Genomic DNA, 25609 nt, shown 5'->3' on the forward strand with positions numbered 1-25609 from the left:
TCACCAAGGACTGCTAGTTTTAGGAGTATGTCCTCAGTGGTGCTTTTGTCACAGTACTTAGGTATTCCCTTCCCCCCAATCAATAGGATGGATATGAAGTTCTAGGGGAGGTATATAGGAAGCAAGAAAATGTAGCTACTGTCTTGTGTGAACTGTCTGAAACTCTTGGGCCTTCTCTTCTACCCAAAAGATAACTGGAAAAGGATACATTTGGAAATTTGTTCTTAATTCATCTGCCTCCATCTAGGTCTTCCTAAATAATCAGAGGTCTGTCACAGAGAAGAAAGGATAGACTGTGGAAGAGATAAGGGGATTATGGGGTGGTGAGACACCCTCCCCTTTGGTTCATAACCTAATGCCAATAGCAGAACTACAGGCCAGGCTGTTGATCATCAAATGGATAAATATATAGTTCTTTTCAGGGTGGATGGGTAGAGCATCTGCTTACCTTGGAGGTTCCTAACTATTCTTATATCTTAGGTCCCTTTGATGATGTGGGGAAGCCTAATGTTTTCAAATGCACAAAACAACTCTTGGACTACAAAAGAAGCAAATTATATTGAAATACGGTTATCAAAATATTTTTGAATCCCAAGTTCATAGTCCCACCTCCCCCTTCAGATTACTAGGACATGTTACAGCTATGAAGCAGAAGTAGCAGGAACCTCATGGAGGGATATAGGGCACCTCAGAGGATCTGTCTATGGCATTATATACACCTTGTAAGTAGATAGCCCTGAGAGCTGCATACTCTAATCTTTACAGATGGCCATTAAGGTGGTTTTGACAGCATGGAGGACATTGATGAGAAGTTCCTAACTACCCTACCCTTCTAAGAAGAGACAGAGTCATCTGCTTCTGTGCTTTGATTGAAGAGATGAAGCCTGATCAAAAAGGTGAGATGGCTAGGGATGAATGAACTGCACTAGGCAGAACCAGTTGGACAGAGGAATTGTTATCATTATCAAGACAGTCTGCCTGAGCAGTTGAATTACCTTCCCTAGTGACACAGAGTGGTTTGGGGCAGTGAGGGATAAGTTTGAATCATGGTAAGATTAGAAACTATAAAAATTAGCCACAGATCCCCAAAGTGAAGTCCAAGAAGCTATGGGCCATTGATCACTTATGTTACTAGAGGAATAAAGGCAGGTTTTTACTCCCAGTTATTTTACTCCCAGGGTCCAATGAGGCTTGAACCTCAAAGTCAAGGCCACCCATTTTGGGAGAAGGGTGGTAGTCTGACACAACTGTGGTTGAGATGGGTGCTTTTGAGAGAACTTGTCTTTGGTTTTCTAAAAGGTAAAGTCCAATGGACTAGCATCAGACTCTGAGAGAATTTTAACCCCTACCCCAGCAATACTTTCCACTGAAACTCATGATAACCCCCAGTAACAGTGACTGTGAAGACTGAAGATGCAGGAACTTCTGCTGTGTTGTACAGTGGATCCTACTTGGTGTTTATATTCTAGTAATTTGATGAAGAAAACATAAAGCATGTGTTTCTACAGCCTGTTCAGGGGCTATAGTTCTGTGCTCTGAGAAGTGCTACTCAAATTTTTAATATATATGTAAGAGAATACTTAGAGTTTCTCAGGGAAGTAGTAGGTGCCCCCTGGGAAGGTTGATAACATGGCCATGATATGCCCAGAACTAGCCACTTTTTCCAGGGTTCCAGCATTGATTTGGACCCACCCCAATGTATTCAAGTTACTGATGGAATAGGACAGGCAGTAAGCTGTCCTCAGTAAGCTGAGGCTCTGAACACTGTGACCACAGATGACTTTTGTACAGACACTTACAAGAGGACTGAGGAGGATATTACTGGCAGAAAACACCAAGGGTTGGAGTAGCTCAGTGCTCTAAAGACCTAGCTTCTTAAATTGTGGGCCAAGATGCCATATAGGGTCACATGACTAAATATGGGGGTCATGGGAAATTGGGCAATAGTAAAAGGTTATGTATATCTATTTTACATACTTCTATACCTGGGGTCACGTAAAAAAATTTCTCAGGCAAAAAGGGGTTGCTAGTGGAAAACATTTAAGAAGCCCTGATGAGGGGCAGCTAGGTGGCACAGTGGATAAAGAAAGCACCGGCCCTGGATTCAGGAGGACCTGAGTTCAAATCTGGCCTCGGACACTTGACACTTACTAGCTGTGTGACCCTGGGCAAGTCACTTAACCCCCACTGCCCTGCAAAAAAAGAAGAAGCCCTGACGATATACAAAACCCACAACTCAGGGTTGGATCCAGAGACATTTACCTTTGAAGACTTTTTTTTTCTGGTGCTTGAGAAATAGAAGAGATATAGAGAGATCATTTGAGAAAGACTCTCAGTACAATGGATAAGGTGATTTCACTGTATGATTGAAATGTGAAGATGTGCCCAAGGAGATACCTACACAATCAATCTCCAACCAATCCAAAAGCATTTATTAAACAGCTATAATGTATCAGGTATTAGTGTTACAAAGATGACAATGAAACTGTTTCTTCCCTCAAGGGGCTTACATTCTAACTGGGAAAACAACACTTAAATAAGTAGATACAGAATATATTCGAAGTGATTTGGGGTTAGGAGGCAGTAGCAAAGAGGTGGAAATGAGAGAGCAAATTCAAAATTAATGAGATTCAGTAACTTATAACTATTGCTATAATCATTTGGAAGGCTAATATTCAAGCCCACTCAGCATGTAAAACAGTTGGAAAAGCTGCTAGCCAGCCATTTAACATCTTACCTAGATTTAATGCTATGTGATCATGCCTATATCACACCTAGCACTTGTCTGCTGGTAACGTGATCCAAGATTGGGTCAGTCCTCTTGTTGGTAGCCAATCACTAGGATGCAGATTCTTCCCCTGCAGCCAGTACCTGTTGCTCTGGAGACACCACAACTGCTACCTTGAAGGCCTTTGTTGCCAAGCTCAGACAAGTCCATCCCAAGAAACTGGCTGGTCTAAAATGAGGAAAAACAAGCACGAAAATGTGTGAGGTGGCCATGTACTCATGGCCATATGGAGACTAGGTGGGACAAAGGGCAACTGCTCCTTCCCCCACTCAGCACTTCAGATGTAGTGTGAAAAATTCCTCCCAATTTGAAACCAGAAAGGAAATAGGGGTAGGAGAATGTAGTCAGTCGTTTGCTTTTGTATAGACACTAAAGCATTCGTTTTGTGGCTCAGCGGCCAATTAGGAGACTTCTTCATTCACATCCTGAATCCAGACACCCTCTCTCCACAAACTTTCATGGTCTGGGCTAGAACCAAGATTGGTGTGTGGCATGCTCCATAGTGGGAAGGGAAGAATACTTAATCCAGATGTGTTTGGGGAAATTTGAGATAGTTGTTGATTTGCTCAAAGTGCTAGAAGTTTGAAATACTTACCTGGAGAAGATGACACATGTAAGAGAAGGCCATGTGGCATAATTGAAGACATCTCATGGCTTGATGGATAGAAGGGAGGCAAAAACAACAAAGGGAGTATACAAAGGCACATCCACTCCCTCCACTAGATTGGCAGCTGCCTCCTCTAAAACTGAGTATTCACCCTTAAAATGGGGCTCTCCCAGCTCCACTTTTGATTCTTCCAACTTTGCCACTATGCCTGAGCTTCCTTCACACCTTGGAACTCTTCTCTGTGTCTATGACATTCTCATCCTAGAGCCTTCCCATTTTCCTCTCCCCAAAACCCTTTCTCCCACTGATGAGTTCCTCCTGGATCCTCCTTCTTGAAGAACAGTCCTAGGACAGCCATCCTCCATTTCTCTCCTGGCTTAACTTCTGACTTCCTGGATTTTGTCCCTATGTGAATAGCTTCTCCTTGTCCCCTTTTCAGCTCCCTTTTATGGATTGTGTTCCCCAAGTAGGATGTAAGCTACTTGAAGACAGGAACTCTTTCTTTTTGTTTGTATTTGTATTCCCAGAGGTTAGCACAGTTCCTATCACATAGAAAGTTCTTTTTTTTCCCTACATAGCAAGTTCTTAATAAATGCCTGATTAACAGCATCTGATACTTTCCTTTTACATTTTTTAAGAATTCTTAATTTTAAAAAAATTTATTTTTAATTTATGGAATAAAGCAAGCATTTCTTTAACAGTACAATTTTTAAAAAGATGTACATGATACTGTAAATCTACTATGTACAACTTGCTATTCTTTTCAAATGTACAGCAAAATTATCACATAAACTTCCTTTTTTTCTTCCCTTCTTCACCCTGTCCTAGAGATGACTGCCATCAGACACAAATAGGTGTATGCATGTATGTGCATATGTATGTATATGTGTGTACACATGGGTATACATGCACATATATGTATGTGTATGTGATTTGGAACTAGCAGCTACTGTCTCTTTGAAAGTATCAGCTGCATCCCATATAATACATGCATGTAACATACATGCATGTATATATGCATATGTACAGGTTTGTGGATAAATGTGCATATATATGCTGCATGTATGCAAAATGCAGCTGATACTTTCAAAGAGGCAGTAGCTGCTAGTTCCAAATCACACATGTACACAATGTACTGCACACACATGCTCATGCACATATACATATGTGCATATACATGTATATGCATTGCACACACATATGTGTTTATGTGTGTAAATGCAGCTGATACTTTCAAAGAGGTAGTAAGCACTATTTCCAAATCACTTACTGCCTTCTTGGAAGCCTGACACACAAATAATATATAGAAGATATATTTTATTTAATTTATGTGATGTCACAATAATATGTATTTGTATGTGACCCATGTATCTATCTACTTATTATTATCATTTTTTGGGGGGAGACCAGACCTGTTATTTCATTGATACAGGATACTCCCAGTGAGAAAATTCCCTTTACCAATCAATGAAGTAGGACATCTTTGCTTCAGTTTAGAGTCTCAGAGAGGTATCTAACTGTAGTTTGACAGTGGGTCTTTAATAAATGTGTGTTGAAAGAATGAATTTATTTTTCATTTGCATTAATTCAAAAATTTATGAACAACTTTAAGCACTCTTTCTATTATACCCTATTCCCATTTTTTAGTCTGGTCTAGATTATCAAATAAGGGGCAGACAAGCTCCATTGCCTGATTAGCCAGAGACAATGTAGAAAACCAGTGTAGCTAATTTAGAAAAAGAAGAATTTGGGAGAGAGCATAGCACATCAGAACTGAAATATGGGTCTTAAATCTGTCCTTATAAGGGGGTCGTTTTTCTCTAATATTCTGATTTGGGTCATTTCACATCCAGTTAAAATGTCCTATTCATGAAGCCATGAAGCATATTTTTCCCTGTTAATGGAGCATTGTTCCTTATTGCGTTTTCTGCTGTTGTGCTGTGATTACTAAATGATATTTAATATGCTCTCTCCAGTCTTTTCTACAACCAGAGTTCATTCATTCACATATTCATCCAACAACCATTTATTAAGTAACTACTATATGCATCCATGGTCCTTGCCCTCCAGTAATTCAGTCTTGTCATCTGTAAAATTAGTGGGTTGGATTAGATGGCCTCTAAGCTCTAAAGCTATGATACTATGATCCTTACTATAATCTACTAAATATTTCTGAAAACACACTTTTAAATGACCTCCCAGTTTCTGACCTCTTAGACAGTGTTTCTGAATGTCAGTTCAGCAGGAATCGCTACCTTGGATTCAATCAAGGGCAAGGAACATAGAATGTCCTTCCATACCTGAGCAGGAATCCCTTCTGTAAAATTGCTAGCCAATGATTATTTGGCATATGCTCTAAAATGTCTAGTGGCACTGAAATCAGCAAAGTAGCCCCTTCTAATTTGGGACAGCTTTAATTCTAGACCTGGAATTCAGGAAAAAAGGAGGAGGTAATCCACAGTACTCTGCTTTTGCCAGGCCATATTTAGTTCTGGGCACCACACTTTAGCAATAGCATCAATAAGGTGAAAAACACCCATAGAAGGACAACCAGGATGATGAAAGGTCTTTAGGTCATGGAAAATAAAGATCAGTTAAAGAACCTGGGAGTGTTTATCCTGGTAAAGAAAAAACTTAATGTGAACATCATACCTGTATTCAAATGAGGTTAAGATAGCTTGCAATGGGTGGAAGTTGAAATGAGGCAAATGTAGGTATAAGAAATAACTCCTTAATAAAAGTGCTATCCCAAAATGGAGCATACTGCCTTACAGGTAGTTGGGTTGTTGCTCATTGGAGGTCTTTGGTATTTCGTGGAAGGGTTCCTTTTTTAAAGTATAGGTTGAACTAGATGGTCAATGAAATCTTTTCGAATTTAGATTCTGTTCTTCCTTGATACATAGTTTTTCTTTTTCTTTTACTTTTGATTGAGGGGAAGGTTGGTAAAGGAAAAAATTGCTTTTCTCTCTCACCTACCCACCCAGATGGTTCATAGAAAGTAAGGGGTAGATTATAGAGGTAAGGAGGTGCTAATATGCAAATAAAGCATCTATCTATCTATTATCTATGATCTATCCATCTATCTAATCTATGTATCACTATATATCCAATTATCTATATTTAGATAAATAGATAGATATAGATGAATATATAAACATACACATATCTTGTTTATTCCTTTAGGAAACGTGAAAAAGTTCTCTAATCAAATTGAAAGTGAAGCTTTGCCATTCACTGATAAAAGAGTGGTCATGCACCCATGGCCTTTAAAAGGCTAAGCCTGCTTACCCTGGGAAAAGTTGGAAGACTTAGAGTCAGGGAACAGTTTTGTAGAGTGTGATCCCTATATTCCTCTACCAGCTTTACCAGTGGAGAGAAGGGAGAGGATTTTCACTTCTCTCCCCCTTTTCCTATTGGCCAGGAAATCTTTCAATCCATTAGGAGATAACTCACCTAGCAGGAAACAGTTTGGGGAATCAAGAAGTTCGAGTTTGAGACAAAAACATGCACTTTCCAGACAGAACCCAGATGCAGAACCAGAGAGGCAGTATTCAAAGCAAGAAGCAGCTTCAAGGGATGTTACTCTTGTCAACTGAGAAGAGAGCCAAACATAAATTTAAGGGAGAATTTAGCCTTGGAAGTTGGGAAATGACCTGAGAATAAGAATAGAGCTAGGAAGTCTAGCTAGTTGAGCAATCTGCTAAGTAGTTATGTTGCCCTTGGATGGTAGAGTGGAAAAACAGTGTGAGAATCCCTGGAAAATATAAAGGATATTGGAACCCCCTAGTTATAGAGATGTAACATGCCTTAGATATATGTATTCCCTATATATGTACATCACAACCATTATACTCTAAATTCTGTTCTTACTCTTCCCATCAATGCTTTGTAAATTTGTGGGAAAGCGAACCCTAAGTTTGGAAGTGAGCTTGAGACACCCTAGATACCCTGGGACCTTTGCAGGTTGTCATTCCTCTGGAGACTTGCTCTGAAAACCTTTGAGTGTCGAGTTGAGGAGGTGACCCAGAGTGGATGCTAGACTGAGCCAAACTGCATCTCTGTGGCTTTTATCCATTGCTCCTAATTCTACCCTCTGAGGAAAAGAAAAAAATATATTAAAATTCCTTCAAGTTTTGAAGACAAGTGTCACCCTCCTCAACACCAACCCCTCAGCCAAATGTTTTCATTTCCATTTCCTTCCCTTGAAGCAGTGTGGTATAATGATTAGGAAACATGGGTTAGAATCTTACCTCTGGTGTCTACTAGCTGTGGGACCATGAACAAGTTATTTAAGCTACCTGGGCCTATGCTTCCTCTCCTGTAAAATGTCAACAATTATATCTGTGGTGCTCATCTCAGAGGGTTGTTGTGAGGATCTCGCAAGATAAGATATGATGTATGATATACAATCCTTACCGCTCTACATAAACATTAACTGTGAATATTTTCCTATGTTATCCTTTCAGAGTCTTTCACTGGACAGTTAATTATCCTCTGGATCCTTTTTGGCTTGACAGTATCTTTGTTAAATGTGCACCACAACCAAACCCTTTATATGAGATTTGACCAGGACAGAATCCAGTGGGAACTAAAAATCCGTTAAATACTTAAATGCTTCTGGTAAATGTAGCCAAGACTGCATTTTCACCATCATACTGTGGATTCATATTGAGTTTCAGACCACTAAGAACCCATATGGATACTTTTCACATGAATACTCTAGTATGAATCATATATTCATGAAGCTGATCATTTAAGCTCCGAGTAGAACTGGCATTTGTTTCTATTGCAGTTTATCTTATTAGTTGAAATAAGCCACTTAGGTGGTATAGTGGTTAGAGCTTTGGACTTAGAATCAGGAAAACTTGAGTTTAAATCCAGCCTTACATACTAATAAGCTGGGTGACCCTGGGCAAGTCACTTAAGCTTTCTGCCTGGTTTACCTTCTCTGTCAAATGGAGATAGATATATAATAGCACCTGCCTACCAGCATTTTTGTGAGGATCAAATGAGAGGCAATTTGTAAAGGCTCTGAAAATTTTAGAGCTATATAAATGTGACCTTTTATTCAGCCCATTATTTTAACTTGTCTCCAATCCTAGGTCCTATAATCTCAATTAATTTTGTATCATCTGGACATTTGATGTCTATCCTCAGTGCTTTCATTCAAGTCATTTTCAAAGATATTGACTAGAATGGGGCCAAGGACCCTGAGACATTGAACTAGAGGAAGGTTTCTCTCCAATCTGATGCCTTTCTAGTCACCATTTCTTTAACCTGGTTCTTAACCTGTTTTCAATCTACCTCACTGTACAATCTCTTATTCTATCTCTTTCCTTTTTTCTCCATAGAGCTGTTATGAGACACTTTGTTAGATGCATACCCTTATTGCAATACACACATGTGATGTCTTTGGCATTTCTCTGAGTTTCTAAAGAATTCTATCTTAAAAAGCGGGGTTGTGGTTAGTCTGATATGATTTTGGTTCACCATTTCCCTTCCCTTTTAAAGTACTCAACAAACTTTTCCATGAAGAATGTCTTAGAATTTTTTTCTAAGGATCTCATAATCAGAAATTTGAAAGAATTCTTCTTCCCCTTTTGAAAACCAGTCTAAATATCTCTGTCTCCAGTCTACCCTTTCTGTTCTCCCTCACTTTTCAAAGAATATGATGAGATATTATTGTGCTATAAAAAATGACAAGCAGGATGACTTCAGAAAGGCCTGGAAAGACTTGTGTGAACTGATGTATAGTGATGTGAGCAGAACCAGAATATTTTGCACAGTGACAGCAATGCTGTTTGATGAAGAACTGTGAATGCCCTAACTATTATCAATAATACAATGTTCCAAGACAATCCCAAAGGACTATTGATGAAACATACCATTCATCTCCAAAGAAAGAACTGATATTGATGGAACACAGACTTAAGCATGCTATTTTCACTTTCTTTCATTTTTTCTTTTATTCAAGTTTTCTTGTACAAAATGACTAACATGGTAATGTTTTACATAATTGTACATGTATAACCCATATCTGATTGCTTGCCACTTCAGGGAGGGGGGAAGGAGGGATAAAAACTGGAGCTCAAAACTATAATAAAAAAAGTTTATTACACAAAGAATATGGATGTGGTTCAGCAACCATCTCACAATTTCTTTCAGTTCTGTGGGATACCACATAAACCCACCTGGTGACTTGAACTCTTTGAGGGCAATGAGATGCTCTTTGATGGTATCTTCATTAGTGTTGAGTTCTAATTCTCTATTATAAAGTTTTGTTCTATACTTCCCAGTTTGAGGATCCATTTCCTTGATAGAAAAAGAGATAACAAAATAGAAGTTGAATATCTTTACCTTCTCTTTACTGTCCCCAGTTAAGGTCTAATCTACACCCAGTGGGGGCCCTATCCATTCTTTGATCTTTTCCTTGTCCCTAGTATAGCTTAGAGAAATCCTTTCTGTTTTTCTTAGCATTTAACAAAAGCCTTAGCTTCTCACTGGTTTCAGTGCTCCTGACATTTTTCAGGAAGCTGTATAAACAGTCTTTGCCTTAAGCCCTTTAGGATCTAACAATTTCATGGAGGAACTAAGCCAACCAAAAATAAGAAAACAAGAACACAAAAACACATGTCCAGAACATAAACTTATACATAACTAATTACAGCTGTGCTAAAAGGGTTGTCTAAGTGATGGAAGAAACTGGGGTCAGGAAATATTAATCTAGGTGGCTTCAGAGGGGAGATAATTCACAAATCCAATTGGGCAAGAGCAGAGGGACTCAATTAGGGATAAGAGAGGAGGATATTTAAATGTGGGTGGGTTCCATGAGTGAATGTTTAGAAGTAAAGCTTGTTCTTTGGACATATATGGGCTTAGATGACCATTTTCTGGGCTGAGGTGCAGGTTAGAAGACAGCTTATTGAAAAAAAAATGCAGTTAATTAAAATGGGTCTAATGGCTAGAGTGTTTTGAAGTACATGATTAGGAGTTTTTATTTGATTGGGCAGGCAATTAGGAGCCACTCTGAGCTTCTGAAAATGGAAAAATCAGATCAAAATTATACTTTAGAAATAGTCATTTCAATTCAACAAACTTTCATTATGCTTTAGTATGTGAAAAGCACTGTGCTAGGTGCTGGGATAATAAAAAGTTGAAAACCATCACAGTTCCTACCTCCCAGAAACTTATCATCAAATATGAAGGATGTAATTTTATTAATATATAAAATAAATAAAAGTTTAAAACATTAATAAAATAAGCAGGTTATTTCAAGAAATTAAATAACAAAATAAAACATGATAAGGGCAAAAGAGAGAAACCAACAAATTGTCCTAGGAAAGTTGGAGGAGGCAGAAAACCTTAACTCTCAGGGCTGAGGGGAAGACTTTCTGGAGTTTATGGAATCTGAGCTGGATACTGAAGAGAAGAATCTCCGTGCAAAAATTAATTCCCAATAGAATTTTTAAAAGTATTGCATTCCAGGTAGGGTGAATAGCCTGCCCAAACTCAAAGAGGTGGGAAATTATGGGGTAAATTAAGAAAATAGTCCAGTTTGGCTGCAGTACCGAATGTGTGAAGGGTTATAGTGGGGAAATAAGGATGGGAAAGCAAGCAGGAGCCCAGACTGAAAGTTCTTAAGTGTCAGAATAGAGAGTGTCTATTTCATGCTAGAGGTAATAGGGAGCCACTTGAAATTAGTCACATCAGTAGAAATTTCAATCAATCAATAAACATTTATTAAGTGCCTACTATGTGCTAGCTACTGTACTAAGTGTTGATTAGACCTAGGTATTGGAAAGCTTTATTTTTTTTGGCAGCTATATGAAAGATGAATTGGAGGTAGTGGAGACTGGAAAGAGAGACCAGTTACGAGGCTATGACAATAGTCCAGCTAAGTGATGAGGGCAAGTCCCGTCCACTGGTGGTACCAGTGTGAGTAGAGGGGAGGGAACATGTATAAAAGTCACTGTAGAAATCATACCATTTAGAACTCTCTCTTTAAAACAAACTGGCTTGCTAGCTGTTGCTCTCAACAGACATTCCATTTTATATCTTGGAGACTTTATACAGACTATCCCTCATGCCTGGCATGTCTTCCCTCCTCATCTCCACCTTTTTGATTCCCTAGCTTTCTTCAAAGTACAACTCGGGTGCCCCTTTTGACGTGCTGCCTTTCCCAATTTCTCTAGTAGTTGGTCTTCTTTCCCTCTTGAAATGACTTTAGATAACTTGGCATATTTTTTCTATTTACTTATTTATGAAATGTTGTCTCTTCCTAATATAATGTCACCTCCTCTAGGGCAGAAACTGGCTCATTTTATCTTTTTTTTCCTGGCACTTAGCATAGTGCTTGGCACATATTAAGTGCCTCATATCTTAATAGAGGTGGAAGTAAAATGTAGAGGATTTAGCACCAAAATGAAGGTGGGGAGAGGGTAAAGGAGTAGGAAAAGTAAATACACACACACATATCCTGAGATGGCAAGCCTTGGTGTTGGGAGGATGGTGGTGCAATTTAAAGAAATGAGGAAGTTGGGAAGAGGTACATGTTTAGGTGGAATGATAATAAATTGAATTTTGGATATGTTAAACTTGAAGTGCAATGGTAGATAAGGAAGTAGAGCTCAGAGGAAAGACTGTTGATCTATCATCTATCATCTATCATCTATCATCTATCATCTATCATCTATCATCTATCTATCTATCTATCTATCTATCTATCTATCTATCTATCTATCTATCTATCTATCTATCTATCTATCCTAAAAGGGTTGTCTAAGTGATGGAAGAAACTAGGGTCAGGAAATATTAATCTAAGTAGCTTCAGAGGGGAGATAATTCACAAATACAATTTGGCAAGAACAGAGTGGCTCAATTAGGGCGAAGAGAAGAGGATATTTAAATGTGATTATCTATCTGTCCCATACATACAAACATACACACACACACATATACATAAATATCCAAATACATATGTGTATGTGTATGGATATATATGTGTGTGTGTATATATATATATATGTGTGTGTGTATATATATATGTGTGTGTGTGTGTGTGTGTGTATAAATATATATATGGGAGCCATCCTCTTAGAAGTGAGGGTAACATTGCTGAGGTGGTTAGTATGGGAAGGATAAAGTGCTCTTGAGGCACTATGGGGCTGAGAAAGAAATGTTCCACCAAAGGAAAGTGACAAGGCACAGCCAGAGAGTTAAGGACAGAAAGAGGTGAGGATAGTGCTCATGGGGTGGAGAAATTACCCAGAAGGGGGGAAGGTAAATAGTGTCAAATGTTGCAATATGATCAAGGAGTATGAAGAGAACTGAAAAGGCCATGACATTAGGCAGTTAAGCTATGTGAAAGATGAATTAAGAGGCTACTGGTGACCTTTGAGAAGGCATTTTTAGTGGAGTGGTAGGCTCAAAAGCCAGATTGCAAGGGACTGAGGTGTCATACTCCTCTTTATAGAATAGGGTTGGCCCATAGAACATGCTTTTTACTCTTTCTTTGAAGCTACTGCATAGTAAAAAAAAAACTTCTTAGCCTGTTTTTGAGTTGTGCATTTCTAAAATACCAGTAAAAATAGAAGGTACATTTATGTTTTAGCCAAGGTAAGCAGTGTACCTGACAGTGAACAATTAATACTCTTTCCTGGATGCATATTAACTTACTTTTCTTTTTAAAAAATTATTTCTTTTTTAATTTATGGAATAAAACAAGCATTTCTATAACATAGTATAATAAAAAAGATGATTATACATGAAACTACAAATCTATTATGTACAACTTATTATTCCTTTTATATATATAATAAATTTATTATGTAAATTTCTTTTCCCCTTTTTTTCTTCCTCTCTACCCAGTCCTAGTGATGGCTACCATTAGACACATTAAAAAAAAGTACCTGCATTTTCTTTGATGCCATAAAATCAGAGTAAGTATTGATTTTTCTCTCTTCTTTTAAGGCTAGGCTTAGGTTTAAGAAGTATTTACAGGAGAAAAAGAGAACTTCTTTTTGCTTTGTTTAACTAGTCTACAGACTAGTTAAAAGGCACTGGGGCCCATGCATGTGTAGCAGTTGTTCCCTAGTTATATTAGCAGAATAATGATGGCTTCCATTTTCATAATATTCTCCAAGGCTTTAAACTAATACTGAGAAACTAAGCTTCTCTGAATGGAAATAAAATGGTCATTTCCCCTGTGTCCAGTAATGGAAAGAGTTCTCTTCAATTAGGGGCGTGTAAACATTATAAGGAAGGAGAAGCCAGGAGGGGAGTTCTGTAACTGCTCTGAAATGTACATATCTAATTTGCAAAGGCAAAGTTAATTTTTTTCCACTCACAGAAAAATGAATTGACATGGTATGTGAACTTGACCACAGCATGATTTTCTCTGTCTTCTTCTTTTTTAAATCAAAGGGTTCATTTTTTTCTCTTTACTCTTCTTTTTAGAGGAAAAAAAATGGTTTTACGGTAAAGATTTCAAAATCAAGTTGTTATTTGAATAAGTACCAGATCAGCCATTCTTTCTGCATTAGAGAAAATGTGGTGACAAAAGGATAGGGGGGAGTGTATGTGGAAAGTTTAGATTTAATTAAGAGGAAATGGGATATTTTTAGAATGAGCATTGTACCTCATTCTAGTAATATAGGGTTAATGTTTGTGGATACATTTCCATAAAATGGCATAGGCAGAAAATCTGATATATACACAGAGACTATGTAGCATATGTACACATATATTTATAATTCCATGCAATAAGTACATAATAATATAATACACACACTGGGTTTTCGATCTATGTAATTCTGTTGAATGTATATACATATATATACACACATACATATATTTATTTATTTATTAATGTATGTAGTATATACCATGGTAGATATATACCCACACATGTATGTCTTGGTGTAAAATCTTTAAAATGTCAATGTTGAGACATGAAGGTGTTCCTGGAGATTCATAAGAGTTGTTACTAGTTGGTTCTTATTCATATCACAGGATCATAGACTCTCAGAGTTGGAAAGATACCTCAGAAACCATGTAGACTATCCTGTTCCTGACCATGAATCCTCTCTAGAACATCCCCAGTAAATGGTTAGCCAGCACTTATCACAGTGTCTGGCATCTAATAAATGCCTGTTAAACTTGACTTGATTTTCTTAAAGACCTCTAATGAGGGGGACCCCTCTATCTCCTGAGGAACCATCATCATCATCTTCTACTTCCTCTTCCTTCTTCTCTCATCCTCCATTTTCTCTTCTTCCTCCTCTTTTTTCTCTTCCCCATCCTATTCTTCTTCCTTCTTTTTCTTCCTCCTCCTCCTTTTTCCTTCTCTTTTTCTTATAACTCATGGACCACAGATTCCCAAAATGATATTTATAGAGTGCTTTAATATAGATATTATCACAGCAATCATAGTAGGAAGGGGATAAAATCCTCATTTTATAGGTAAAGAAACCTAGGCAAACAGAGAGTTTAATTGACTTGCCCAGGTCACACAGTAAGTGTCTGAGGCTGGGTTTAAATTCACATCTTCCTGTCTCCAGGTGCAGCTTTCTATCCAGTATATCATCTAGCTGCTTAGTTTTTGGTTTCTTCATCTTTCACCCAGTGTATTAGCTTCGATTCCCAGTGTTATTCTATCAATAAACTTCATAAACACGCCAATTATGTTTTTAGTCAAGTCAACAATAAAAACCTGTTAAGTGTTCCAAGATCAAGCCCAGCTCTTTGGAGGACATTCCATTGGAGACCTCCTTCCAGGCTGACATCAAACCAGTAATGATAGAACTGTCCTGTTGTCTATCCCTCTTTTCTATCTTTTCAAAAGAGGATAACATTAAGGGGTTTGTCATACACTTTGCTACAGTTGAGCTAAGCTATATCTATGCCATTTCTAAACTAGACTCTGAAACATCTCTCAAACTCTTCCTTTGTAGACAGCTGGGGCAGCTAGGTGGCAGAATGGATAGAGTTCTGGGCTGGAAGACATCTTTCTGAGTTCAAATCTGGTCTCTGTCTGTGTGACCCTGGGCAAGTCACTTAACCCTGTTTGCTTCAGTTCCTCATCTATAAAATGAACTGGAGAAGGAAATGGCAAACTAATTCAGGATCTTTGCTTAGTAAGCCCCAAATGGGGTTATGACAAGTTGGACGTGACTAAAACGACAGAGGGCTGAGATCTGAACTTGGCAGGTAATGTTCTACTTGTAATTAGCAACTCTGCTTTCATTAAGACTTCATGGAACATCATGCCCCATTGCCAAAGACCCCCTGACTCCCCCCTCCACTTTCAGCTTTCTTTTCTGTGTCTTCCCCCACTAGGTTGTAAGCTCTTGGAGGGCAAAGGTTGTCTTTATTTTTTCTTGTATCTTCAGCACTCAGTACAGTGCCCAGTACAAACTGGATGCTTAACAAATGCTTAGCGAATTGAATTGAATTTCTTGGTCTAGTACAAATGTCAAAAATGAAATGAGGTTACTTTGGTATGACCTGTTCTTTTTGGATAAATGTGGATACATGATCATCTTTTCTTTTTCCACTTATTCATTTAACATCCCATTCATAATATATTCAATCATTTTGCTAGAAACTGAAGTCACACTCATTCACTAATCTGAAGTTTTCAGATTCTATTTTCTTCATTTTAAAATCCAAATAACCTTTGCCCTTCTCCAGTCCCACATCAACTCCCCCCTTCTCCATAACCTTTCAAAGATGGCTGAAAGTAAGTGAGCAATTACATAATGCAAAACTGTTTTCTGGAACAGCATAATGCCAAATAGAATTGTGATGTATGGGATTTCAATAGTGATACCAGGAGGACATCTTGGTGAAGTCTACAATGGGAGCCATCCTTTTTTTTCTTTTTTTTTTTGGTGAGGCAATTGGGGTTAAGTGACTTGCCCAGGGTCACACAGCTATTAGGTGTCAAGTGTCTGAGGCTGGATTTGAACTCAGGTCCTCCTGACTGCAGTGCTGGTGCTTCATCCACTGTGACACCTAGCTGCCCCTGGGAGCCATCCTTTTCAATCATTGCTGATCTTTGTATTCCAAACCTGCCTTGGCCACTGAGCACAAACTTTCCTCCATAGTTTCAAAGAAGAAGACAAGGAAGATTCTCTAGAACTATGCATAGCAATTGGTGCTGAGGGGAGGAGAGTAAACACTGAGACTGCCAGGAGGATTGCCAATGTGTTCATAACTTTTCATCACATCCACTTTGTTTTCTTTTCCCTCCCCTATGTTGAACCAGGTAGGCTATACTCAGCAATGTCTGAACAATGGGGCCAAGGGTAGGATGTTGCTGTTGGTTGCCCATTGCTTCATAGAACCCTCTTATTCTTCTCATCCTATTTCTGAGAGCTCCAGATGATTGTGTCTTTCCTAGTAGTGACCCATTTGTCTATAACACAAGAAGAGACTCCCTTCTTTTTGTCTTGCCTACTCTATGGGGGTCAGTTAAGGCCAGGCCCCATCTATCTGCAGTGAATCCTCAGGGTCTAAAACAAGGTCCTTCATCATCAGAGTTGGATAAAGGACCCACTGCCTGAGATGGAGGAATAAGTGCCCCTCTTCCATCAGCTATTGAATGGTAGAAGCAGGGTTGCAGACCCAAATAACATCCCAGAGATAAAGAACCACCACTGAGGAGGAAATTAGGCTTTTCCAATCTGCTTATTAGGTTCCTAATACTAGGATTGTAGTTAGTGAGGAAGTTATTTCACCCTGATCAGGTCATTTTTGTATCCTAGAGGGAGCTGTCCATTCTAATGGATAGCCATAAGTCTATTGTATTAAAAAAATTGGGGTTTGGAATTTTTTTTAAATGTTAAAGCTCTAGGTCTTTCACTCATTAACTGTCAGGCCTTGAAAAGTATTTACTTTCCACTTGAGGCCTGTTTTTTTCCTTTTTAAAATGAGAATAGGGGCGGCTAGGTGGCGCAGTGGATAAAGCACTGGCCCTGGATTCAGGAGTACCTGAGTTCAAATCCGGCCTCAGACACTTAACACTTACTAGCTGTGTGACCCTGGGCAAGTCACTTAACCCCAATTGCCTCACTAAAAAAAAAAAATAATAAAATAAAATAAAATGAGTCTAGTGGACAATATAATCTATAAAATCCTTTCTATAAAATCTGTGCTAAGAAGTATATAATGCCTTCCTTACTAGTGGTGTTAAACATGACAATTCATCATTGAAAACCTCATTGAGTCTTACATGATGTCCCCCTCAAGTTTGGACCTGAATCTCTCTAAATCTCCTGGGGGCAAGGCAGGTTCTTTTTTGCTAGGAATGTTTTCATCTGCTCAGTAGAATGAATCGAGGCACAAGTAACAGATTGAAACTTCGTTTGCTTGAGTGGGAAAGGAAGAATCCTAGGGCCAGAGCTCGACATATAAGTTATACTTAAGCTACAGTTTACTTAGGTCAGTTCAATTACATTGAATTTGACAAAGTGACCTCTAGTCCCTGGAAATTCCTTATTGAGACCCAGCGAGAAAGGCAGGAGCCAGACAGAAGATATTTTAGTCGACGAGTTGATCTCTTCCTTCACGACTATCATCTGTACCCCAGGGAGCTAACTATCTCTCACTTTAATGCCTGATTTTCTCCTCAGTGGTGATTCTTTATCTGTAGGGTGTTATCTGGGCCTGCATCCCTGTTTCTACCACTCCTTAGCTCATGGAAGAAAGGTACTGCTTTCTCCATCTTAGGGTGCAGATTGTGGAGGGAAGAGGAATGGATTGTGGAGAACCCAGTATCAGTCAAGTAAGCATTTATTAAATTCCTGTTAAGGGACAGTCAGTCAACATGTATTTATTTAGTGCTTACTATGTATCATGCTCCATGCTAAGTGCTAGGGATACAAAGCAAAGCAAAAACACAGTCTCTTCCCTCAAGCAGCTTAGTTTCTAATGGGGGAGACAACATGCAAACAACTGGGTGGGCACAAGCCCACCCAGGGTAAATTGGAAATAATGTCTGAGGGAAGGCACTTGCATGAATCAGGACAGGGCATGGCTTCTCACTGAAGACGGGATTTTAGTTGGGACTTGAATGAAACCAGGGCATCCAGGAAGCAGAGGTGAGACGCAAGAGTGTTCCAGGCCCCAGGGACAGCCAATGAAAGTGTCTGCAGCCAGGAGATGGAGTTCCCTGTCCAAGGAGCCGCAAGGAGGCCCGTGTCACCGGATATTCAAGTTCTTGGAGGGGAGTGAGGCACAGGTTTTGAGCTGGAAGGAACTTTAGAGAGCACCTAGTCCAACCATCTCATTTTACAGATGAAGAAACTCGGGCCCAGACAACTCAAGTGACCCACCCAATATCACAAAGGCTGGGCTTGGTTTTAGACTCAGCTTTTCTGTCTCCAAGACCAGGGCTCCATCTCTTGTGCACTACACTGCCCTTTAGATAGACTCATAATCATAATTAGATAGAATCATAGAATCAAAACCATGATTAAAAAATGAAAACCCCTCCTTTAGTTGGAGCCAAATATGCTATAGCATGAAATCAGAGACCACCTTCAAGGGCTGGGGAGAAGCATAGAGGAAAGACAGATTATTCTCTCCAAATGCCCAATAACAGGAGGGTATTGGAACTTAGAAGTACAAGGAAAGGCATACAGATAATGAATAAGCAAGGAGAAAATGGAATCATAAGAAATTATCCAGGCTTGGTCCAGAAAAAAAGAATTTCATCAGTATAAATATAGTTGGGTCTTTTAGAATTGAAGCTTTAAGGTGGCTTGGCTTTTGAAACCAATGGGTCAGTGTATCTCCAGTAGTTATTGACAACAGAGAAGTCATGAAAAATTAGTTGGGATAGGGATGAGAATAATGAGTTTGGATTCAGGAAGGTAGAATTTGAAGTGGTAGCAAGACTGAAATAGAAACATTCAAAAGAGTTAGAAATGGCAGGAATAAACCTCATGGGAGGGGTCACTATGAGAGACAAAGATTAAAGAGTCATTTACATAGAAGTGATTTAGTTCAACTGAATAAAGATTTATTAAGTGCCTACTACGTGCCAGACAGTGTTCTAGGAGACTGGTGATAAGTGACAGATAAAAAGTGTAATTATTTTTAAAAATTGCTAGTAAATGAGATTCCTTTCTGAGTTTTAGGCATCACTGCTCCTAGTAATCATGCTTTTAGGTCATTTCAATAGGAATTATGATGAAAAATATTTATGTCCTTGAATGAGAGACATCCTAAGAATCTGTTTTCCAGGAAAAGATAATCATTTAGTCATAAAAATAAAAAAGACAAACTTTTAGAAATGATTCCTTTATCTCAATGACATTCTTTTTGGGAAGTTGGACTTTATTTGAAGTTGGTAAAATTGAAAATACAATTAAGTCAAAATGAGTTGATTAATTAGTTGAATGATCAAAACTCTAAAAATCTCCTATTAGCATGTCTTTTTTACTACTTTTAAAATATTGATTCTAGACTCTAAATTAGATAAGTTAAATCTTAACAGTAAAAAATGCTCCACAAATTATAGTATATATTGTATTATAAGCATTTCCTCTGTAGATGAAAAGTGAACCAATGTAAAAATGATCTTGGGCTTTAGAAATGCTAATTTCATGGTTGGCTGATATCTGTGTGAATAGGTGACTTGGTATGAAGGGAAGAAAGGATGGAGAGAAAAGCTTCTCAGAGAAACAGGAATAGAAAGGATGATTTGTTCAAAATTGAAGGCAATGCACCAGGCTACAGGAAAGAAGTACTTGAATTGACCAGGTGAGTCAGTTAAGAAAATAGCTTGTAACTCGGGGAAAAAAGCTACTGAGAACAATGTCCTTCTTTTCCCCTTAAAAATGTGTATTAATGTCTTTTGTTTTATATTTATATATTCCTTCCCTACTGCCCCCATCCTTAACCATGGTTCTTAAGGCCCTTACCACCTCTTGTTCTTCCTGGAGCTTATCACATTACCTGAAGTACATAGGAAGAGCCTAATAAATGCTTGTTAAATAAGAAAAATGGTAAGAGGAAGTCGTACCAAATTACCTGCTCCGAGTTGCTATCTTATGTTTGGGAATGTTACAGAATCAATGAGGATAAATGCAATTGTATTGTGATCTCCTCAGTGGGGTGAGCCAGGAAAGAGTCTGGCACAGAAGGTACCAAGACCAAAGAGAGAATTGAAAAAAAAGAGAAAAAGGTTGAGTCCGAATCATAACCCTAGCAAGCTGAGGTCCATCCATGGACTGGGATCCAGGTATCAGTTCTGAAAGAGCTTGGGGTGCTAGCAGTAAGCAAAATGAAACCAAAGTCAGTCCTTAGACAAGAAATAAATCTAGGTGATTTAGGAAATCAAGGATTTATCATACCAGATAAGAAACAGGGTGACTCTAGACAAAAGGCACCTCAGTTTTCTTTTCTCATTCTGCCAACATATTTCTTTCAGTCTAGCTTTCTTTGGATGTCCTTTAGCCAGAGGGTTATTACTGTCACTTTATGGAACAGCAGTCAAGAGGAAGAGCCAAGTATGGATGGTAAATTACCAAGAGTGTTAAATTAAAAAGTGATAATAGAGAGGTGGTTGCAGATATCTTCCAGAAAGCTTTGCAAAGTTTCTAGAGGTTTGGCATGGCCATCCACATAAGAAAGACTAAGTGGATGAGGAATATTTTGTGTTCATATTGTGAACTTTGGATGGGCAATCTATGGAGTTTGTGCATCCGCATGTATTTTTAGGATAGATAGTACAGATGGATAGTTAGTCTGGCACAGCATTGAATAAGAGAGAGTAAACTTAGATTGTCCTCAGGAAATTGAAAAGCTCATCTAATAATGCATGGAAGCATTTAAAATACATTTTATCGATGTTATTATACAATACATGGAAGCACAGAATACAAATATCTCCAAAGAATTAAAAATTAATATCCCACAGAAAGAAATGAAAAGATAACATAGTAGGTCTAAGCAGATCATAATATATAACCAGAGGGTAAAATTGGAAGCAGTGGGTAGAAATTGCAAAAGAGAAATATCAAGTTCCCTTGAATAAAAACTTCCTAACTATTAAAGTAACCTGAAAGTGAAATGTTCAGCATTGGAAGGTATTGGATCTTCCTTTATTGGAGGTCTTTAAGCAAAGCTTAAATGACCACTTATCAGGTGTATTATAGTAGGAATTATTATTTTTCTTGTGAGCTGAAGTAGATGGTTACCAAAGTCCCTTTTGACTCTGATATTAAATGATTACATGATATTAAAAGCAATGAAATATGAGGACCATCTCTATGTAGATAGCTTAAGATTCTCCCCCATACTTTGGCAAAAAAAAATTTTTGCCCTTTAAATGACAGAACAAAAGATATTTGGAGTTATGCAGACAATTTACTGTAGAATAGGGGTATAATCCAGACATAAAAGAGAAAGCATCTAGTCCTTATTTATAGGAGAAGCAATTGATTGGGGGTGGAGAGTACCTTGACCATGGCCTTGATCTCTTTTCCAAAACTTTGGCTGGAGGAGGAACATGTCAACCTTGAGGAGTCCAGCAGATTTTTATATTTCCCTTCTCTCCATTCATATCCTAGAAGCATCCCAAGAATATCCAAGAGTGGTATTTAAATCAGGAGCCAAGGAGTGAATGAACACAAATTCAAGATTCTACAAAGAGCACAGAAGAAAAAAACAACTAGACTATACCTAAGTTGAATGTCTAAGACTCCAATGAAAGGAGCTAGCTGTAAGTTACTCCTTTTGACACGTGTCCTTTAATTTTGTTTTTGTTTTTGTTTTTGCGGGGCAAAGAGGGTTAAGTGACTTGCCCCAGGGTCACACAGCTAGTAAGTGTCAAGGTCCTCCTGAATCTAGGGCCAGTGCTTTATCCACTGTGCCACCTAGCTGCCTCTACGTCCTTTAATTTTGAGCCAACATTCCTCTAGATTTTATATAAATATATATTTTAAGGTCCAAATTTAATATGGGGGAATTAATTGGGCAGCTCACCATAATATTGGGGTAGGAAAGGAGATTAGCAGCTGCTTTCAGAAAAAAAACAAAACAGGGTTTATTGATGGGAACAAATTTAAAACACAAGTAAGGTTAATAAAACTAGGGACAAAGAAAAGGGGAATAGGAGAAGGAAAATTATATGACCTGCAATCACACCACCTCCTGGACTTAGCAGTTCCCAAAGAGCAAATAGCTGCATCCTGTCTCTCTCCTTCTCTCATGCTAGAATGAATCTCTCTTCCCTTCTCTTTCCCAGAAAACCCCTCTCCCAATAGGAAACCAGGTCATCCACACTCAACCCCAAGCTAATTGGCTGGCAGCCCTGATTGACAGAATTAACAGGCAGATGTAGAATTGCCAGCTTCCTCAGCTTCCGGATGCCAAAGGTCACCTGACTGCCCTCACCAGGCTTCTAGTCATGGTAATTTTGCCATGCCCATGTAGGTGTTGGCGCATGGTGATCACGTGAGCTGCAGTGCCATGGTGATGGCCACAGTTGGTGGGTGGAGCACCTTGCTGACATGGAGGGTGTGGCGCCTGGGACTGGCCAGGGTGAGTGCCAGGGCTTCCAATTTTAGCCAAAGATGGGGTCATAGAAACCTCAAATCACAATAAATTCTTTACAATATATATATATATAAAATATGTATATATATATATGCATGTAAGTATATGTGTATATGTATATATATACACATATATGAGTACGTGTGTATATTTATATATATAATAAACAATATACATAATAAATACACAAAATATACATAATAAATATACCTCAAATATATCTCCCATATATGTATGTATATATGTATATGTGTGTGTGTGTGTGTGTGTGTGTGTGTGTGTATGGGATAGTTTATCACACAATTTTATGGGGATATTTTATATTAATTGTACCAACAAAACCTCTGTAGTAAAGTCTGGACAGCTTTAATAGTAACCAAAAATCATGATGGGAAGCACACCTGTTGAGGCTCAGAAGTATAGAATTAGAAGGACACTCTCCAACTCCTCAGGGCTAATCCTAGAGCCTTGAGATGTAGCAATAATCTTCTAGGGACCCAAGATGGGAATTAGAATGGGAGTTTAGATAGCTCCAGAGCATGGGCTACACAATGGAGAGAATTCATTGTGGAGAGACTTTGACTTGTTGCATTACACCAAGAATTGCTCATAAGACTTCTTCCTTGATTATGCTGGAGTTTTCTCATCTACAGCACTTGTTTTGATGAACTACAATTCTAGCGTTGCCCTTTGTTAACTGATCTAGATGGAAGAATAATGCTATTTGAGAAATGTTGTGTGCCTCCTTTTTTTTTTTTTTTTTTTTTTTTTTTTGGGGGGCAATGAGAATTAAGTAACTTGCCCGGGGTCACACAGCTAGTGTCAAGTGTCTAAAGCTGGATTTGAACTCAGGTCCTCCTGAATCCAGGGCCGGTGCTTTATCCACTGAGCCACCTAGATGCCCCCAATGCTTCCCATTTTCACAGAAGGCTCTTCTTAAAATTCAACATATCTTAGAGAAATTTAAAAAGGAGAAAACACATTAGGAAAGAAAGATCACATTTATATGTTATATTAAACTTAAAAGTCTAGCAGTATTTGTTAGATTTTGAAGGGAATCATTAGTAGAGTGACATAAAGAATACAACAGACTCAAACCACCATATTTTATTCATTTTGTATAGGGGGGATTATTAGAAATCTGCATGATGATGTGGCACAAGCCACAGGCTTATTAGTCACAAACCCCTAGTTTGAGTCTGTCTCTTCTACTTACAAACTTGGATCCTAGTCCTGTTTCCTCTTCTATTAAATAAGGGGCTAGATTTTTTTTAAAGGTCATTCTAAATTTGTGGTCCTATCTGCAATAATCTTAAGCTCCCATTCAACTCTCAATTTTCTGATTCTTCCTAGTTTAAAATTTGTAAATTTATGAACTGATATTATTTTTTGAGCCTGAGATAAGCTGCTAATAATCTTTGTGAAACAGAAGGATTCGTACGATTAAAAATCTAGTGCAAATTGTGATTTAATTTTAACTTCAGTCACTGAAGAGAGCTCATGAATATTGTGGTAATATGTAAAATATTTCATCCCATGCCCACCTTTTTATCCACCTCAATACTTCTTATTCACTCTTTATGCCATCCCTTTTTCATCCTATTTTATTGTCTTTTTATCTCTATCATCAGCCTTGCTCTTTCTCCAATAACAGCTTCTATTCATCTCCATCCCAATATGCCCTAGGTCCTGTCTTCTCAAAATAGCTGACACACTTCAGCTGAAGGGCTACAGCAGTCACAATATCCATCTGTCCTTTTCCCATCTTTAGGTTGTCAGGGTTGGGAACACAGATAGATCTGGCTTGTGCTACCACCTTACTGGCCTCATACTGATAACATAGATAGCAGAAGGTCCCTAACCTATCTTTTTGAGTTCTCATTTCCTTTGTCTGTGTAGTGTCAGGAAATAAGTAATACTCTGGCCATAAATTCCTCAAAACAAGATAGCAACTAAGAAAAAAATGAAAGTAAAAAAACCCAACAGAATAAAAGGTAGTTTTATATAAACATACATATATGTATGTGTGTATCTATACACACATGTGTATATATAGTATATGAATAATATATAGACATGTAGATTTATATGTATTATATATAAAATGTATTTTTAACAACACTTGACTGACTTGTTTTATTAGAGGTAAGGGTGAGGGGTGTGGAGTTAACATTATAAGCAGTGACAGCTGGGACCTGAGGGTGGGAAGAGCACCTTCCCTCCCCATATATGCTCATGGCCAAAAATAAAAAATAACAAACTATGGGAGAGAGCAGCTGGGTCAGCAGTTGGGGGTGGGGAGGGAGACAGGTTCAGAAAAGGCAGCAGTGAAAAGACCATGTGTGTGCAAAAAGGGCTATGTGCTGACGGCTGTCTAAGGTTCTTTGTTTTCTACATATATGTGTATAAATATAGAGTGAAAGTTTGGTTCCTTCTTTTCTCCCTTTCTGTTTCTTCTCTGGGTTGTTGCCAAGGGGCTAGTTTCCCTTTCTATAGATGGTGACTTTGATTTTCCCTGTATTGGAAAGGGCTCAGGAAGTATTCTATCTGGTTCATGGAAGAATGAGTTTTATGAAGTTGTGGAGATCTCATCTAGGAGTCAGGCAAACATAAGTTCTAGTCTCAGCCCTTCCACTTCACTGGTGTGT

At 38.3% G+C, this 25609-nt stretch overlaps 1 long non-coding RNA gene across 2 annotated transcripts in view; it reads right to left on the minus strand.

Moving 5' to 3' along the window:
- Positions 1–2434: 2434 nt before the first annotated feature.
- Positions 2435–25609, minus strand: part of LOC122754381 — a 77378-nt gene continuing 54203 nt past the window's right edge. Inside the window, exons 3-5 of one of the 2 annotated variants that reach the window (XR_006356362.1) lie at positions 9587–9707; positions 6849–6987; positions 2435–2956 (exon numbers count right to left, since the gene is read on the minus strand). This is a non-coding gene — a long non-coding RNA (uncharacterized LOC122754381). The remainder of the gene's footprint in view (positions 2957–6848; positions 6988–9586; positions 9708–25609) is intronic. The other variant, XR_006356363.1, reaches the window with a different exon arrangement.

Source organism: Dromiciops gliroides, chromosome 4, assembly GCF_019393635.1.
Source record: "Dromiciops gliroides isolate mDroGli1 chromosome 4, mDroGli1.pri, whole genome shotgun sequence".
NCBI lineage: Eukaryota > Metazoa > Chordata > Mammalia > Microbiotheria > Microbiotheriidae > Dromiciops > Dromiciops gliroides.